Below are 18,854 nucleotides of genomic sequence, written 5' to 3'. Positions count from 1 at the left end.
TTTTTAAAGATTTGTTTTGTTTTTATAGTAAAGTCAGATATACAAAGAGGAGTCAAGACAAAGAAGATCTTCCATCCGATGATTCACTCGCCAAGTGACTGCAACGACCGGTACTGTGCCAATCTGAAGCTACAATCCAGGAACTTCTTCCAGGTCTCCCACATGGGTTGCAGGGTCCCAAGGCTTTGGGCCATCCTCAACTGCTTTCCCAGGCCACAAGCAGGGAGTTGGATATGAGGCGGGGCTGGCGGGATTAGAACCGGCGCCCATATGGGATCCCCACGCTTTCAAGGCGAGGACTTTAGCCAGTAGGCCATCATGCCAGGCCCATGCATGCCATGTTCAACATCACATAGATGCACAAACCAAGGAGCTGACACCTCCTCCTCCTCCTATCCCCCAAACCAGTGCTACATACCCTGGGTGGCCATTTCCCTCACGTGGTCACCCTGCCATGTGGGAGTGGTCCCGTTCCATCTCCTGTTAGGGAGCTGTCCGTTAGATATTCTCCCCCAACTAATGAAACTCTTCAACCGAAATCAAGGCCTCTCTCTACCCCAATTTCCTCTAAACCTAACAATAGCTCTTAAAATTTTATTTGCATTGGGCCCGGCGGCGTGGCCTAGCGGCTAAAAGTCCTCGCCTTGAATGCACCGGGGTCCCATGTGGGCGCCGGTTCTGGTCCCGGCAGCTCCACTTCCCATCCAGCTCCCTGCTTGTGGCCTGGGAAAGCAGTTGAGGACGGCCCAGTGCATTGGGACACTGCACCCGCATGGGAGACCCGGAGGAGGTTCCTGGTTCCCGGCTTCGGATCGGCGCGCATCGGCCCGTTGCGGCTCACTTGGGGAGTGAAACATCGGTCGAAAGATCTTCCTCTCTGTCTCTCCTCCTCTGTGTATATCTGGCTGTAATAAAATGAATAAATCTTTAGAAAAATATTTTTAAAAAAATTTTTATTTGCATTGTTTTCTAAATATTTATCATTGATACATGGAATTAAAATCTAAACCTCTGTTAATCTGATCATCTACTGAAGCAGAAACATTTTAAAATACACATATCTTACCGTAACATCTCTTTGTAGATAATTTTTACCTAGTTAGTGACTCAGTGAATGTTCTAGCCAGCTCTAGTGTTGACTGTTAAATTGTTCCAAGGTATGAGATGAATCCATGGGATAACGCTTTCCTGCACATTTCTAGATTAAAATAACCTTTGTGTTCTCTATCATCAGGTTCTCACTTTTAAAAAGAACAAAGGTTATGTACTTGTCTTATAAGTATTTGAGTGACTGATTTATGTCAATAACTTGGGGTATTCAAAAGCTCAAAAGTTTTAAATTTTATATTTCTGGAAGGCCTACTGGAAGTGCAAAGGATTTCTCTTCATTTTGTCGAGACAACAATGGGTGAGGCTATCTGGATTACATTAAAAGTATTGTCAAGATGCAAAATGGTCCAAATTTTGTTATTTTAAGACGATACTACTGGGCCCGGCACGATAACGTAGCGGTTAAAGTCCTTGCCTTGCACGTCCAGGATCCCATATGGTGGCCGGTTCTAATCCCGGGGGCCCTGCTTCCCATCCAGCTCCCGGCTTGTGGCCTGGGAAAGCAGTCAAGGATGGCCCAAAGCCTTGGGACCCTACACCTGCGTGGGAGACAGGGAAGAGCTCCTGGCTCCTGGCTTCGGATTGGCTCAGCTCCAGCCATTGCGCTCACTTGGGAAGTGAACCATCGGATAGAAGATCTTCCTCTCTGTCTCTCCTGCTCTCTGTATAACCGCCTTTCAATAATAAATAAATAAATCTTTTTTTAAAAAGACAATACTACCGCTACAAATGTCCAAAAGTAACAAAAATCTAGTAACCATGTTGCGCTATCAGTAATATTTTTATCTTCAAAAGGCCCAGAGGCTTACAATGTACAAATGCTTATAAAGTGCTATATTTACTTTCTGAAATCCTACTCAGAGTAAACAGGTGCTTCTTCTTGTTAGTTAATGAGTCTTATGGATTCCGCCGTGAAAGTTGCTGAAACTGACTTCTGCTCTGTCCCATAATGTATGTAGTTTTATGTATGTAGGTATTGTATGTATAAGTGCTAAAATTTGTTAAATGCTCTATGTAATTGGCTGATGGATAAAAGAGTTCGTAAGTTAAGTGCCAAATTAACACAAAACATGTTTTGGCTAAATCTTTGATCGGCTGCTTTGAAATATTTTAAACACTGACACATCTGTGCTCAAGTTCGCTAGCCCCACAGATTACTCATGTTAAGTTCTCATTGCTCGCTATATTGTACACTTTATTTTCTAGAGATGTTCAGCAAAAGTCATAAATATTTTGGTTTCCTAGGTAATTTAAGTTGGCAATTGTAAAAGATGAGTGTTTATAATACATATGCTCCTGTCTCAGATTTATAGCAGGCATCAGATCTTTGAGTAAATGCCTTCTAAAACTTAGTTGACAGCTCTCGCTTTATGTTGCTACTGGGAGTCAGCGATCGAGGTCTTCTGTGGACCACTTTATTTGAGACCCAGAGGGAGAGGAGTGAGCCACACAGCAGGAGCCCACTAACGTGACTTAACCACTGATCTGCTCTCAAGGAGATCCCGCAAGGCCAATCTACCTCCCGGTAGCACCTGCTTGCAACATGGGAAGCCAGGAAGTCAGGCAGATAGCTGCCCATGACAGAAACTGACTTTCACGGACCCCGTCACCTCTGCCAAGAGCCAGGACATTGGAAACACAACTGTGCTGTGCATGGAAGGACTCCTGGATCAGAACCAGTGTAGGTTCTGACAGCCCTTCACTCTGCCCAGATCCTAAAGCAAGCATCACTACAGAAGGGATGGCCTGGGGCCAGAGACACGGTCTCTTCTGCACTGGCCTCCTATTCGGACCAGCTCTCCTCTCAGTCAGGGAACGGGGTTTGCAGGGATGTTTCCCCTGAAGTTTCACACCTCTCTTAGGATGTTGCTTCGGTATCAAATGTGAACAGAGACACAGGTCTGGTCCTCACACACACCTGGACAGGCCTCAACACCACCTAATTATCAAACCACTCCTGGCAATTTCTGTTTTGTTTTTACCACCCATAGTGTAAAGGCCTGGGAAAGCTACTGAGGACGGCCGAAGTCCTTGGGTCCTTGCACCAATATAGGAGACTCAGAAACTCCTGGCTCCTGGCTTCATGTCAGCTCAACTCTGGCCGTGATGACTGTATGGGGAGTGAACCAGAACATGAGATCTCTCTCATCTCTCCTTCTCGCTGTAACTCTTTCAACTAAAACAAATCTTTTTTTTTAGAAAAAGACGTGTTGGCCAGGTCAGGTAGCCTGGTGGCTAAGGTCCTTGCCTAACACGTGCCAGGATCCCATATGAGTGTCAGTTCTAATCCCGGTTACTCCACTTCCCATCCAACTCTCTGCTTATGCACTGGGAAAGCAGTTGAGGATGGTCCAAAGCCTTGGGATCCTGCAACCCATGTGGGAGACCCAGAAGAAGCTCCTGGCTTTGGATGGGCTCAGCTCTAGCCGTTACAGCCGCGTGACCTTTCCCTCTGTCTCTCCTTCTCTCTGTATAGCTGCTTTCCAATAAACATAATCAATACACTTTTTGAAATGACGGGAAAAGACTTGTTTTCTTCATTTGAAAGAGTGGCAGATGGAGAGGAGGGAGATACAGAGAGAGATCATCCCTCTGCTGATTCACTTCCCGGAATCCGTGGACATGGAGAGAGTGGATGTGAAGCCTATGGACAGAGGGGCCTGCCTGCCCTGGCCACGCGGGATCCCCAGGGCCTGGAAGTGACTCTCGCCAGGGAAGAAAGGCTGTTTCATAAAATGAAATTGACTCTGCAGACAAGGAGACACTAAATCCCAAATCTCTCCTCTATTTGGAATTGAGGCCACGAATTGGGAACAGTCTCAGAAGAGGATGGGTCCCCCACAAGAACACCCAGGCCCGGGAACGTGGTCCAGGGAGGCTTACGGTATTCTCAGGCAGCAGGTGCAATCCCGTCTTTAAGATAGGATTCGTTTTTGCAGCCAATCACCTGAGGTTTCCTGCTGCTTCTATGAAACGGGATCTTGATGAACGAACATCACAGAACAGAGCAGCCAGATGCTTCAGCAAGCCCAGGTCAGAGAGGAAGCAAATAGAACGCATGTGCCAAGAAAGCTGAAATCCATGCACCTGAGGGATCTTCAAAAAGTTCATTAAGTTCCTTTTCTTAGGCTTCTTTGCCTCTGTTCTCTTGCATGTCATTTAGTTTCCTTAGGGTCTTTCCTCCGAGCTCCTCCCATCAGAATCTGTTCCTGCAGGACTATTGTGTTCCTGCAGTGCTGTGGGGCTCTCTCGTCTCCTGCCTGTCTGCTGTCCCTCTACTTTCTAGAGGGTGCCACGAGGCCCTCTTCACAGAGCAGCTTTTGTGAGGGAATGCGAGGTGTCGTGTTGGGTAGTTGCTTCGGTTCCAGGCAAGTCCGGAAGTATAACCTCGGAGTGATTTCTTTAGCTGTGACTAGTGTCGGTAGTGTCTATGTTGCAAGCTTTGCCCCAGCCCAGCTTTCTCTGAGAGTTTAGAGACAAGACACAGCAGCATTCATTTTACAGGCAGGGACTCAGGTATCAACCATTCCCAGGCAGCCAGTAATAGAAGGAACTGCCTTTAAGACACCCAAACACGAGTGCAGAGCTAACTCAGCTCTGAGATGCTTCTCCTGGCGTTGGCGTTGTGGCCCAGCAGCCACCACCTGTAGCATCAGCATCTCACAGAGACACCAGCTCGAGTCCCTACTGCTCACTTCCAATCCAGCTTCCCGTGTGTGTGTGTCAACTCACTAAAAGAAACCTTCAAAATCAATAAACAAATAAAATGTCTCTTCTTTGGCACAATCATTGCTCGTCTGTCACCAGCCTCCTGCCACCCACTCACTTATTTCAGGTCGAAGCATGGCCCCCGGGAACCCAAATAGTGTCTTCCAGATCTTCCCTGTTTTCCATCCATGCCTATCTTGAGCTAGTCATAGCGCTGACTCTGTCGAGCCCACCAACATCGGCTGTGAGCCAAGGGCGGCACTCGGTTGCTGGCTGCGGACACAGCCTTACTTGTCGGCATCCCTTGGATGCTCCCAAACATCAGAATGTGTGAGGCACACCTGAGTGACGCCTTGTTCTGCGTGGGAAGGTAGAGTTGGGAGGACCCCTTCCACCTGCCTGGAGTTAATGCATCACCCCAGTGCCCAAACACCCTTAGGGCTTCCACTCTTTGCTGTGTGCTGTGTGTTCATAACACACATCCATGGAGACTGCATCATTCCCGTCTAGTTAATGGGGTGCTGGAAGGCATGCAGCAGAGGGGAAGCACCCCGCCTCATGCTGGCATGACATCCTATCCAGAAGCTACCGTCCAGTGGGAGAGGGGTGGGCGTTGGGAAGCAATCCCCAGGTACCTGGACTTGGGCCCACATCTCCATCATGATGGCTGTGTGATCTTGGAGAAGACACTTAAGCTCTCTGAACCTTAGGGTCTCCACTATAAGCATATTTCTCAACAGGAGCTTCCCCTCTAGGAATGTATGGGTATGAGTGAGGTCACATGTGTGCCGGCTTTTGGCTGTGGTGTTAACTATTGTTGAGAATGGCTGGGCATAGCATGACCATTGCAGCCATCTGCATTGCAGTAGGGTAGGTGGGCAAAGCCGAACTTCACCTAGAGAGCCAGGAATGATGAGACAAACTTGGGAACTTGGGGAAGGGGGAAAGGAGAGCCCGGTGCCAACTAAATTGTATCAAAAATAAAACAAAACTAAAACTAAAAAAACTAAATGTAGATTTCCGGGCCCAGAGGGGGTTCTCCTTTGGATGTCCCCTGGCAGAGGAAGTGGGAGAAGCAGGTCACTCCTCTTGTAACAGGCTTTCTCTACTGATTTGTCCCTCTGTCTGCAGGCACTAATTGCAATCACAGCCACTCCCAGGAGAGAAGAAGGGCTGTGTGGTGAGGTAGGCAGCTAGTTCAGGATCACGGGCTTGGCAGCTACTCCCCCACCACCATCTGGGTGTCACCTCCTGTCCACCTGTGATGCTCACCTATCATCACCAGGAAATGCATTGTTGTGTAAGTACCCCCCTCACAAGCCCCTATAAAGGCTCTGTCACTCTAGCGCTACGACTCTTGGCTTCCTGTGGTCAGACTCCAAGGACAGGTAGCCCCTGAGCACGGCCCTTGTGTGTCTGTATTCCTCACCCTCTGTTCACTGCTTGGGCACGACAGTGAAGCTAGCAATGCTAAGATGCTTTCTATTTCTAATTCATGTACTATTGGGAGTTCCAGGAGAGGTGAGGCCTAGCAGTGATGGAATGTGGGCAGAGAAGCCAGGGAAAAGCGAATATCTGCAGTTTTATAAGTCTGCCCAGGTTATTCATTGCATGTCTCTTACGAAAACTTCTATTGTTGGGGAAGCTGGGACATAGGTCTTCAGCTTAATGGATGGACTTCAGGGTAATGACCATTTGTTCCTCTTGAGGTTTCGATTGACTGGATTGCTATGTGGACCTGTGGTTTGCTATTTCTAGTGGGTCCTGTTATCGCCAAGCTTGGTTAATAAAGACTCCTGAATAAACCTTAGACTTGTCTGGCGTGATCTCTTTCGCACCCCGTAACAAACTGTGTACCAGTCACCCGCCGTGCACCTCACAGCCACTCCCAGGAGGGAAGGACTGTGTGCAGCCACCCCCCATGCAGCGTGGCCTTGCCTCAGCCCAATCCCCAAGAAAGGGAAGAAGTCCAAGCTCTGACTGCAGTGTCAAAGGAAGAAGAACTGACCCTGGGAAGAGAGACGGAAAACAAACACAAACACCCTACATCACATCTTTGAGCAACTGTTTGACATTCTGCAGGCTCTACCCGGGATGGTGGTAAAATCTCCACAGTGTGAGGCTGGCCACTTTAAGTCACTTTGAGCACCCAGTTGAGCAGTGTGTTCTCAGCATTGGGCAGCCATCACCAGGACCCATGAACTTCCTCACCTTCCTAAAGTGATGCTCGGTACTCACCACACTCGCCAGCTCCCCAGTCTTTTGCCACCAGCCCCATCCACCACGACTCTGAGCTCCACCACCGTGGCCCAGAACCACTGACTGGGAAGAAGGCTGCTGTGAACACAGGTGGGCAGATAAACATGCTTTCACCCCAAGGAGCCATGATGGCATGGTTGGATCACATGATAATTGTGTCTTTAATTTTTTGCAGGAATAGACAGCCTACCTTTCATCGGGACTGTGCTGTTTATATTCCAGCCACACTACACAGGGTTCCCATTGGAGAGTTAACACATCCTCATCCACACTTACGATTTGCTTCCTTCTGCGCACAGCAGCCACCCTAGGTGTGTGTAGTGGCATTCCTTCAGCTCCCAAGACTGAGGAGCACAGGTGTATCTTACTGGTCATTTCATCTCCCTTTAGAGATGACCTCTTCCTTCATTGGGTTGTTCGTCTTCCTGTGCTGGACTGTAGTACTTCCGTGTTCCATAGAAGAACCCTTTCCCAGTTATGCTATTGGCAAACATCTCCCACCCTGCGTCTTGGCTTTCATGCTGTTGGTAGAACCCGTTGAGGCACCAAGTGCACTTGGCTTTAATGCAGCACAATTTGTCTATTGTGTTTTTTGTTGACTGTGATTTTTTTTTTTACAGATTTATTTTTATTTAAAAGGCAGAGTTACAAAGAGAAGGGGACACAGAGAGAAAGGTTTCCTGTCTGCTGCTCCACTCCTCAAACGGCTACAAAGGCCGGAGTTGAGCCGATCCAAAGCCAGGAAGCCAGGAGCTCCTACCAGGTCTCCCACATAGGCACAGAGGTCCTTGGTCATCCAGCACTTTCCCAGGCTACATGCAAGGAGCTAGTTCAATAGGGTAATCCTATTCTTTCAACTGCTAATATCCCATATGGGTGCTGGTTTGTGTCCCAGCTGCTCTGCTTCCCTTATAGCTCCCTGCTTATGGCCTGGGAAAGCAGTCGAGGATGGCCCAAAGCCTTGGGACACTGCACCCATGCGGGAGACTCGGAAGAAGCTCTTGGCTCCTGGCTTCAAATCAGTCCAGGTTCCATCATTGCAGCCACTTGAGGAATGAACCAGCAGATGGAGGCTCTTTATTCTGTCAGGAAGAGACAGAGAGAGAGAGAGCAAGCAACAGAAAGACATCTTCCACCTGCTGGGTCAGTTCCCAAATGACTGCTAGAGCTGGGGTGGGACCAGGCTGAAGATGGCAGCCTCAAACTCTATCTGAGTCTCCTACATGGTGGGCCTTCTGCTGCCTTCCCAGGTACAGGGCACTGAATAGGAAACAAAGCAGCCAGTACAGGTACTCCCTCAAGGGATACTGCATCCCCAGCAGAGGCTACCAGCCCCTGTCTGTGATTTATGTCCTGTAGGCCGTGCTTTCCAGAGCTTTGAAATCTAGAATGTCCTGATGGCTGATAACGGGGTGGGTGAGCCGTGTCCCTCTGGCTTAGCCTGCAGCTGACACATTGGCCTTTGGGATTCCCTGACCCTGTGGTCTAGTGGTGACATGAGCATTTGTTCATTCTCTGTGTCCTCTTTGCCCTCCCAGCCGCAGGCTATGTCTGATGAATAGCATTTTTTTTTTATACATTTCTCCAGGACACTCCCTGGGAGCTAGCCCAGATTCCAGTATGCTTTTAAGCTAATTGTAGGGGGGAAAAAAATCAGACCTTTTATTTTTATTTAATCATAGACTGTGATGCTTTTGATGGGAAATCAAGAGACAAGACAGCTGCAGGGTCCCAAGGCCTCTCCTCCTCCAGGGGCCTGTGCGGTGGGTCACTGCAGGAAGATGTCCTTGAACTCTGGATGCTGCCCAAGGCCTTGTGACCCTGTGCACTGGATGTGAGGGTGCAGAGTAGGTCCGTGAGCCTCTAGCACTGTAACCAAATTCATGCCCAAGGAGAGGGAGTGGCAGGAGAAGAACACGTGTCATGCCCTCTGCCATTCTAGAACCATCCTAGGGCTCAATCCTAGCAAGGGAACTGAGGTCACTCCCCCTGGAGCTCTTGTCTGCGTCCAGAAACCCGATTGTTCCAGAACACACAGAGTTAACTGGTTTCATGCAGGTCACCCATGGACTCTTCATTCTGTTCTCCTTACCTTTCCCCTTTCCTGGCCAATACCCATTCCCAGAGCCCCGTGGGATACGTCTGCATCCTCCTCCATGCGGAGTGTCCTCTCTGCTTGGCCTCCAGGGCACCTGGACCGGATCCAAATGAACCAACCAAGCTTCACTCTCATTTGGGAACCAATAGTTCACTCTTCAGAAAGGTCATTTTCAATCTTACAAGTTTGTAGAGAAGCCAGAAATTCATGTCTGTCCCTCCATGCCTAAAGCATCTGAGTTGGCTTATGGCCGTGATGTCGCAGGCAGAGCCAGGACCAAGCCAGCAGCAGGGCACTGGAGACTGTTAGCTTCCATGCCACCTCGGCAACCATCTCCACACAGAACGCTCATGCACATACATGTTCCCACGTGTCTGCACACTCTCACACATGTGTTCTCATGTGTCCTCACACTCACACACGTGCGCTTACACATGTCCACACACTCTCACAATGCACTCTCACGCATGTTCTCACACTCACACGTGTACTTACGTGTGTCCTCACAATGCTCTCACGTGTGTCCTCACACTCACACATACACTCTCACATGTGTCCTCACACTCACACATGCACTCTCACATGTGTCCACACACTCACACACGTGTCCTCACGCTCACACATACACTCTCACACGTGTCCTCACACACTCACATGTGTCCTCACGCTCACACATACACTCTCACACGTGTCCTCACACACTCACATGTGTCCTGACACAGGCTTTTCCAGGCACACATTGTCATGCATGTCCTTGCACACGTGGCAGTTACACCTAATCATTCACATCCTAACACATGTCCTTACACACGAGACATTTATGCTCACTAGTACACAAAATTACACAAAGACACATACAGGCACATGTCTTACAATGCAAGCCACATGCACACCTTTATACAGACACACACGAGGCACTTACATACTCTTAGTACTCACACATGTCCATACACAGACTGACAGACACACTCACTCATATTGTCACAAACATCCTCATGCACTTGGAATTTGCAGAGTTACACCGTACGCATCACACAAACCTTTCATGCATGTTCTTGCACATACAAGGTACGTATGTACACTCTAACCCAGAGACACAGGCGCCCACATTCTCACAAGCATCACACATGTGCACACACGCATATCCACTCCCTCTCTCAAGAGTGCCAGGCCACAGCTCCCACACACTCATGTGTTCTTTGTGGCTGAACCCACTCCTCAGTTTCCCAACTGCGTCTACTGGGTCTGCTGGCCCACACACTCCTTCAGCCAGGCCTCGCAGCGATCCACTTTGGGAAAAGCCTACACCTAACCCACTTTCCCAGGGCATAGCCAGGTGGGAATCGTTGCCTCTATGTAGGGCACAGCTCTGTTGCACTTGGGAGCTGGCCTCATTCCATTCTGGGCTCGCCCCACCTCCCTGTCCTGCATACCCCCTATACTGATCCCTTCTGTCCAGGCCACCAGCAACCCTGGTGAGACCTTCTAAGCTGCTCTACTACCATGACTATGGGAAGGGGGTACAGGATAAGACCACCTGGTGTGACAGTCCATGGGCCTGGGGCTGTGTCCTGCTGCCTGCACAGGTCTCTAGCCCCTGCTCCATTTAAGACATTCAGTCTAGCCCTGCCAAGCCAACCACAGAAAGGACTCAAACTTCAATAAATTTACAGCAGGCTAATTTGTAAGTGGATCATTTTGCATGACCCAGGAAGGATGTTATAAATATCCAAATGGCCCTCGATCACGTGGTTCCTCACTCAACACAAAAGCTTTTAAAAGCATCAACGCTTGGGCCAGCAACATGGTACAGTGAGGTAAATTTTTGCCTCCACTGTCAGTATCCCAAATGAGCACCAGTTCAAGTCCCGGCTGCTCTACTTTTGATCCAGCGTCCTGCTAATGTGCCTGGGAAGACTGTAGAAGGTGGTCCATGATTTTGGGTCCCTGCACCCACAAGGCAGACACAGATGGAGTTCCAGCTGCAGTTATTGCAACCTTGCAACCACCCGGGCAACCACCTGGGGCATGAACCAGCAAATGGAAGCACGCTCTCTCTCTCTCTCATATATATATATATATAAATATATATATATATACACACACATATATACACACATATATACACGCATATATATATAGCCTTTCAAGTAAATAAAAAGCCTTTTTTATAATAAATTTATTTCAGTTTTGGTGATATTTGCATAGTTGAGAAGGATGTATGCCCATGTGGGCCACTAAGTGGGCAGAGTCAAAGAATGGGGGAAAGTGGATGAGACAATTTCTTCCAATTTTTATCTTCCTATATCTGGTGAGGCTTCTTTAGGAAGCCCGCAAGTGAACCAATGCACTCGGAACTCCAACCATGGGGAAAACCATAGGATCTGTGGTCTGACCCTGGAGTGCGTGCATCAGAAGTGGGCCTCCTCTGTTACCACAGCCTTTGTGGCGGTGGACGGCATGCCCGGATGCACATGGTGCAGGATGTCTCCTTGAGACCTGCAGAGGATGTCCAATACCATGGCGGAGGACGGAGGGCAGAACAAATTGGACAACTCTCCAGGCCAAGCTTTGACAGCAAGTATCTGGGCTAGTGGAGACTCTAAGATGGACTATCTCAGTCAATGGACTTTTGGAGGATTTCCTCAACCTTAGAGCAACAAAATAAATAAATAAACTTTACAGAAGAATAAGAAATTGGCTGCAACTTTGCAGTCTTTGACAAAGTAGTTATTGTTAATTAAAACAGTTCAAGTTCTAGTTTTTACGTTATTACGCGCAGCTAATTCCCACAGCCTGGTTCTTTACCATGAGCCTAAAACACCAGACGCAAGGAGGTATCTTAGGAAGTTTATTCCAGCAGGGCAGGAACTTTATGTCACTCAGGTGAGTCCACAAGGTGTGGGGGGTGGGGATTGGGAGGGATTGAGGGCAGGCCCCAGGGGATTGGTGCTGAGACTGTCACAGGTGATTGCCTAAGAATGATCAGTAAGCAGAGGGAGTTGGGGAAGGGGCTGGGCGATTGGGGGGTGGGATTCACAGGCGAAATGCTGGGTTACATCTGATTGGTGGACGGCTGGACTGGCGCAAATTTCGTGAGCTGTGATGGAGATGAAATGGCGCCGGGTCCAGGGTGGGATATTCGAACGACTCCTCACTGCTATGAGCTGACGATCTCAGCTGAGGAGGGTACTTGAGGGGAAATTATTGAGTAACAATCTGTTGTTGGGTCTTGGCTTTCTGGGCTTGGAGTGTTGTGGACATGGTCAGTGCACTGGGACCTGCGTCGTTGGCTGTTAGTTTGTGCTTGATCCCAGCACAGTCTAATGCAGGGACAGGAAACTGTGCAGGCTGTGAGCTCTCAGCACTAAGCAGAGGGGAGGCTTGGAAGCGAGTCTGGATGTATGCCAAAAGAAGTTTCTCCAGGAAGGATGACCTGGGACTGCACAGAAACAAGAGGCAAAGAGAAGGCTAGGCTTGACACAGCTGCCCCCATGGCCAGTGGAAGGCAGAGTCTGAGAGCCTTCTGGTCCCCTTGAATTAGCTATTAATTTTTGCTGTAAGATGAAACCAGTACTTGATTAATTATATAACTCACTCTATTAAGTAGAGTTTAATGAACCAACCTCCTATTTTTGCAAAGAGTGAGGTTTATTAAGAATATGACTGTATTAGTGAATCAAATAATGTATTCTAAATAATGCAGCACAGTGAAGCTGCATCCAATTAAAAATTAAAATCAGGAACCTGATTAGATCCAGTCATGAAAATAGGCTGCTTTTTTGCTAAACAGGTGCTGCAGACCCGGAAGCAGGTAGTCGGAGGGTTAGAACAGTACTGCTCCAGGGAGAAGCAGAGCAGGGGTGAACTTGAACGAGCTGTGCCACCAGCTTCCCAAACTTCATCCATGCGCTATCCCAGCTCTGAAGCTGGGCCAGGAAAATGTCTGCCAATGCTTTCTCTGAACTGAGTCCCAACAACAACAAACTACCCACTCCTTCAGTCTGGACACTCAACCAAGTCATCCTCCCTTGTAATCTTATTCTGCATTTTCATTGAAAGAGACCAAGCTCTTTTGTCTGCCTGTCCATGCCTCAAGTGCAACAGCCAGGGATGGCACTTGGGTCTGGTGGAAGCCAGCAGTGCCATCGGGGTCTCACCAGGACCCAAGCACGTGAACTGTCATCCACTGCCTCCCAGGATGGGCGTTAGCAGGGGAATGGGACCTCCCAAGCAGGGACATCACCACTATTACAAATATCTGCCCCCCACACAGTCTTCATTTAGGTTCTTGCTTTCTCTGTTCAGGATATAATAAAATGAGATTTCCCTTACAGGAAACATTCATCACACAAAACTAAATGAAACTATATTAAAATGTAGTCTCCTCATACTTACGTGTGCACACTTTTAAAGATTTTACATCAAATGCTTAATAACAGAGTTCTCACAGGGAGACAGTCAGAAGGGCCCTGGGCACCGCTTCTGATTGCCTGGCAGCCAGTTGGCCCAGGGGAAGCTCACGCCAGACTTCTCCTGGTGACAGGTGTGGAGTGAGGTAGTTCATACTCCAGTTCCCTGTATCTCTCTGACCAATTCCTGCCCTTGATTGCTCTTGGCTGGTCATTCCCAGAATGAGGTATTGGCTCGGTCACCTGTACGTCCTGTGCAACATCAAAGATTCTAATGTGCTGCGCTAGCTGGAGGTTGATCGCCTGCCTCCTGCTATGATGTTTCCTGTGGTTTTGGAGTCACCTGCCCCACTTCTGGGGGTGGTTGCTTCTGCCCCGCAGGTAGCCCAGGATCCAGCCATCCAGGGAGAAGACTGGTCTGGGTGAGGGTGGGGTAAGGCCAGGAGCCCAGAGCGCAGAGTACAAAAGCCAGCGGTTATCCTGGGCCCACTGAAATTCCAGCAACTCCCTGGGGATCTGTTTTCTAAATGATTTCTCATTTCCCTAAGTGTTTCGTCTTTTTTCTCCGTATGCATGGGCATCCAGTAAGCAGGCACTGGCGCCATCTATTCGTCCTAGTCCTTTCCTGGGGAAACAAAAACCCTGCCATTGTAAAGTTCTGCTTGTTGCAAGAGCCAAAACTTCTGCCTTCACATGGACTCCAGAAAGGCGTGTCTGTGGCATCCCCTGCCTGGTGAAAACCACCTCACCCCGCACCCACAGCTCACAGCAGGGAAGGTGGATCTTGTCCCCTGACCCTTTGAGGAGTGACAAGAGCAGCATCCACCCCCGCCCCCGCCGTGAGTGTCTGCACCTGTTCCCAGCCCCACACACCACTAACAGGGGGACCGATTTCACTAAGGAACATTTCCAAATGGCTTCAAGCTGTGATTTTATTATTAGTATTGTTGTTGTTGTTGTTGTTACAGGAAACAGAGATCCAGAGAGAGAAACAGAGAGAGAGTCCGTGCAATGGGAGGACCGTTTCAAATTGCTGCCAAATACCAGGCCTGTGCTGAGGTGGGATTTACAAGCCAAGAATCGGGATTCAAGCCCGGTCTCCCACACCAAGTGACTGTTGGGAAGCCAGGTACTTCAACGCCCTGCTGCTCCCTACAATGTGCGTAAGCCGGCCGCTGCAGTTAGAAGCCAGAACCAGGTCCCCAGCCCTGGTTAACATCCTACTCCTGAGGCCAAACCCCCACCCCAGAGTTCTGGTTTTGATGGGGAAAATACAGAGAACACAGTGTGTTGGGCAGCAGGCGGCACACCAAGCATGTCCCTCGCAGGAGGCCACTCCATGCTCTCCCTGATCCCCTACAGCGAGCAGAGCCTGATGTGTCTCTCTCTCCCTTTCACACACACTCAGGGGAGCACAGAAGGTGGCCTTGAGCACTGAGGTCATGCAGGACGCTCCAGTCTGCCTCTCAGCCTGAAGGAAGTTAGAACCCCAGAGAACTTGTTTCTAGCGAGAAAGACAAACACAAGCGTGGGGGAGGGGAAGGACTCTCCAGCCAGGGGGCCTAAAACAAGGCACAAAACCCAGGAGTCAGACCCCATGCAGAGCCTCCACGGGCCCCTAGGAAGGTGGGAAGGGGAGGCATGGGCCCCAATGAGGAGGAGCATGTGCCATGTGTCCACCTCTGTAGAAACCCTGAACTGCTCAGCAGGACTGGGGAATAGGTAGGCTGCCCACGCATAGAGGAGGAAGGCTCCTGAAGATCGGGAAGGACTTTGGCAGAACTAGAATACCAAGTCCCAGGAGAAGACAAAAGGGCTAGTTTGTCAAGACTTATTGCAGAGAAGAAGGGTGGCTTTGACAAAGACCGTGCAACCAAATGCACAAGACAGGGGCACCTGCAAGGCTCAGAGACCAGCCTGCATCTGAGCCGGGTGTAGAGTTACAGTAGATCCCCTCCTGTAGGCCCCGGTCTCCCAAGGGTTAACTCTACAGCTTAGCTTGTTTCTAAGAGGTAACGCAGTGGGAAATCTTGGCCTAATGCTTTTAGCCCCTGGCTTGACTGCAAGTTCCCTCTTCCTTACTTTCCTTTTGTTAAGATGCCCCCAGGGGAGCTTAGGTGTTGCTTGAACATTGGGATAATACTGGGAGGGACTAAGCAGACTATACAGATGCAGGTGGACCCCAAATAAATTTGGCATTCTGTGTACAAGAGTGACCCCCTGCGTGTTGTCTTGTGTTGTCTTATGTGTTGTCTGTTTGTAACCCTAGCCCCTCCGCTCGGCTCGGGGTACGCGGCAACGCGGGCGTTGCCGACACCCTCCCTCCCTCCAAACATGGGAAGCAAGCTGGGAACAGAGGTCCGGGAGACGCAGGAGGTGAGGCCAAAGCAGTTCAAGTAGGTGTTCTGACCACACAGCACAGGACATGGAGTCCAGCTCAGCACTTATGACCATACAGTCATGGCTGCCACCTGCTGAGTGACTCCAGGACACCATTTGGCCTCTATCAATTTCTCCTTCATAGGGGCAATAGGAGCCATTCCGACATGCATCACAGGGTGCTGGTTAAAGGCCACGGGCTGGGGTGCACTTGAAACTCTTGCCGCCAGCCTGAGCACACAGCAAGAACATTATCTTGTGGTCTGGCCCTTTCGATGGGAAACTGACAGTAGACCAGCTGGAGACGTGGCATTCACTGCTGATGCTGACTACTCCTCTGCTCAGGCAGAATTTATTTTGAGCCAAACCCAGGGCCACCAGGGGACAGCCGGTGGATCCTGAGCATCCAGCTTGCACTATTTATATTTCCTGCAGCTATTGACACAGCCAGCATTGTGCAGAAACGCAAGCTCATTCATTCCCTCTATGCCCTTGGGGGTTAGGTACAACCTGGCAAATAACATCTCCATTCAGCAGAAAGGCAAGGCAACAGAGAGGGAGGCAGATGCCACGCCCCGAGCTTTCCTGTCAACAGGAAAAGAGTGAGAAGAGTGGCAAATGTACATAAACAAAGCAAGAAACAACTCAGAAGGAACTGGGGCAGGGAGGTCCCCCATTGATCCTGTTGCACTGTCCCACACCAGCAGAAAAAGTGAGAATGGAGCAAGCTGTGAGCATCTCTACCACCCTATAACCCTCTGGGCACCAGCGTGGCAGTCAGCCACTGAGGACTGGTCGTCTTTTCGTCCTATGCACAGGGCGCCCGAGCTTCCCAAGGTCAAGTGCCAGTGCAGGCTGTGGTCTGTGCTGCAGCTGTCAGTTAGCTAAAAACCCAGAGTCAGAGGGGCTGGAGCAAGGATCACTTCCGTTACTCCCCCAAAACGTGGGTTCCAAAGAGTGCTGCCCCTACACCCACTCAACAGGCATCCTCCTGCAGCTTGGAGCTCAAACCAAGCTAGGCTGTTGGAAGAAGACAAGGTCTGAGATAGCAGAACAATGGCCAATGCAAAAAAAATGGAAAAGAATGGAAGCAAACAGCTGGGCTGCAGCTGGGAGAGGGAAGCAGCGGTCGGGCAAGGGCAAAGGGGCGGGGCGGATTTCACGGTGGGGGTCACGGTAGGCCTGCTCCTTTCTTTTTTTTTTAAGATTTATTTATTTTTATTGGAAAGTCAGATATACAGAGAGGAGGAGAGACAGAGAGGAAGATCTTCCATGCACTGATTCACTCCCCAAGTGGCCTCAATGGCCGCAGCTGAGCTGATCTGAATCCAGGAGCTTCTTCTGGGTCTCCCACGTGAGTGCATGGTCCCAAGGCTTTGGGCCGTCCTCGGTTGCTTTCCCAGGCCACAAGCAGGGAGCTGGATGGGAAGCAGAGTTGCGGGGTTAGAACCGGTGTCCATATGGGATCCCGGGCATAAAAGGCAAGGACTTTAGACACTAGGCTACCATGCTGGGCCCAGGCCTGCTCTTTGTGAGTGGGAGGGCAACATCCCGCACACATCATCACCAGCTCCTCGTGGCCATTTTGCAAAAGGTAACAGAGCTTCCTGGGCAATAGGCGCCAGCCAAGGATATAGAATGTGAGTGTAGGCCCCTCCACCCAGCATGTCAAACATTCCTCTTTCCACCCCAGGCACCTTGATCAGCAAATGCAGGCAGAGGGAAGGGAAGGGACCTGCTCCAGGTGTCTGTGCCCCTGTGGATACAACAGAAGGGAGACCCCACAGCCTGGGCCATTTCCCCTGTCCATCAAGGGGACCTCAGGGTGGCGGAGGGGGTCTCCATCTGCTCCATCCTCAAGAATTAGAGAAATCAGATGGTTCTTATTCTGCTCTTTTGGCTTTTGGCTAAGAGGCCGTTCATGTAGCAGTGGGCGCTGCGGGCTTCAGGACTAGGATGAACATAAGAGAGCTACAAGACTCCCTTTCTTCTCACACAAAAAAAGCATTCTTGGTCTTGCTCCTCCGCACTTCTAATCTGCTGCCTTAGAGGCACAGTCTCCTTTGTCTCGATGGAGTGCCCCACTCTCCTGGGCCACTTGACAAATCCTGACTCCCCCCCCCCCCCATGCTTCAAGTGCGATAGCAAGACCAACAGATCCGAAGGCAACCTCCCAAGGCGGAAGTGATCAGAAGAAAGCAGAGAGGCTATTTGAGCACATGGCCTGGGGGCCACTGGAAGCTTTCAGTTGTGCTGTGCTCTGGGGACCCCTGGCAGCCTCTCCAAATACACAGGCTTCACAAGAGGGTGGCCTCAGGCAGGGGGCAAGGGAAACAGGGAGGACTTGCAGGTGCCACCCCCCAGGAAGTTGAGGACACCCTGTGGCTTGGTTGGTTCCTGAGGGGATTCTTGGGCCATTTGGTTTTATTGCAGCTGTGTGCAATGGAAAGGTTATTACTGTTTGACACAATGCTGTGGCCTGAATGTCTGTATCCATCCCAGGCTCATGGGGCAATGCTCTAGTCTCCAAAGAAGGGGTACTTGGCAGGGAGACCATGAAGAGGCCATCAGGGCTGGGGGGAGGCCTGGAGTGGGACAGCACTGGCACTTCCTGTGGCATTTTGCTGCCCCTCCTCCCATGCTGGAAGGATTCGGTGAAGCCTTGCTCAGGCCCAGCAGAGTGGAGGCTCTCATGGCACCAAGTGAGGGGAGTCAAGGGAGGAGCAGTGGTGGAAAAAGTACCAGCAGGCTTCTCTGTGGGCAGGTGCTGGTCTGGATGATAGGCAACCAGGGTGCCCCAGAGAGCTGAGGGCCACTCCAGGCAGCTGCTGGAGTTAAATGCCCTTGTTTCAGAAGCTTGTTCCGCCTGAAGTGAGTGATACATCGAG

The sequence above is a fragment of the Ochotona princeps genome, chromosome 22 (genome assembly GCF_030435755.1).
Source record: "Ochotona princeps isolate mOchPri1 chromosome 22, mOchPri1.hap1, whole genome shotgun sequence".
NCBI classification, from domain to species: Eukaryota; Metazoa; Chordata; class Mammalia; order Lagomorpha; family Ochotonidae; genus Ochotona; species Ochotona princeps.
This window is presented reverse-complemented; position numbering follows the sequence as displayed.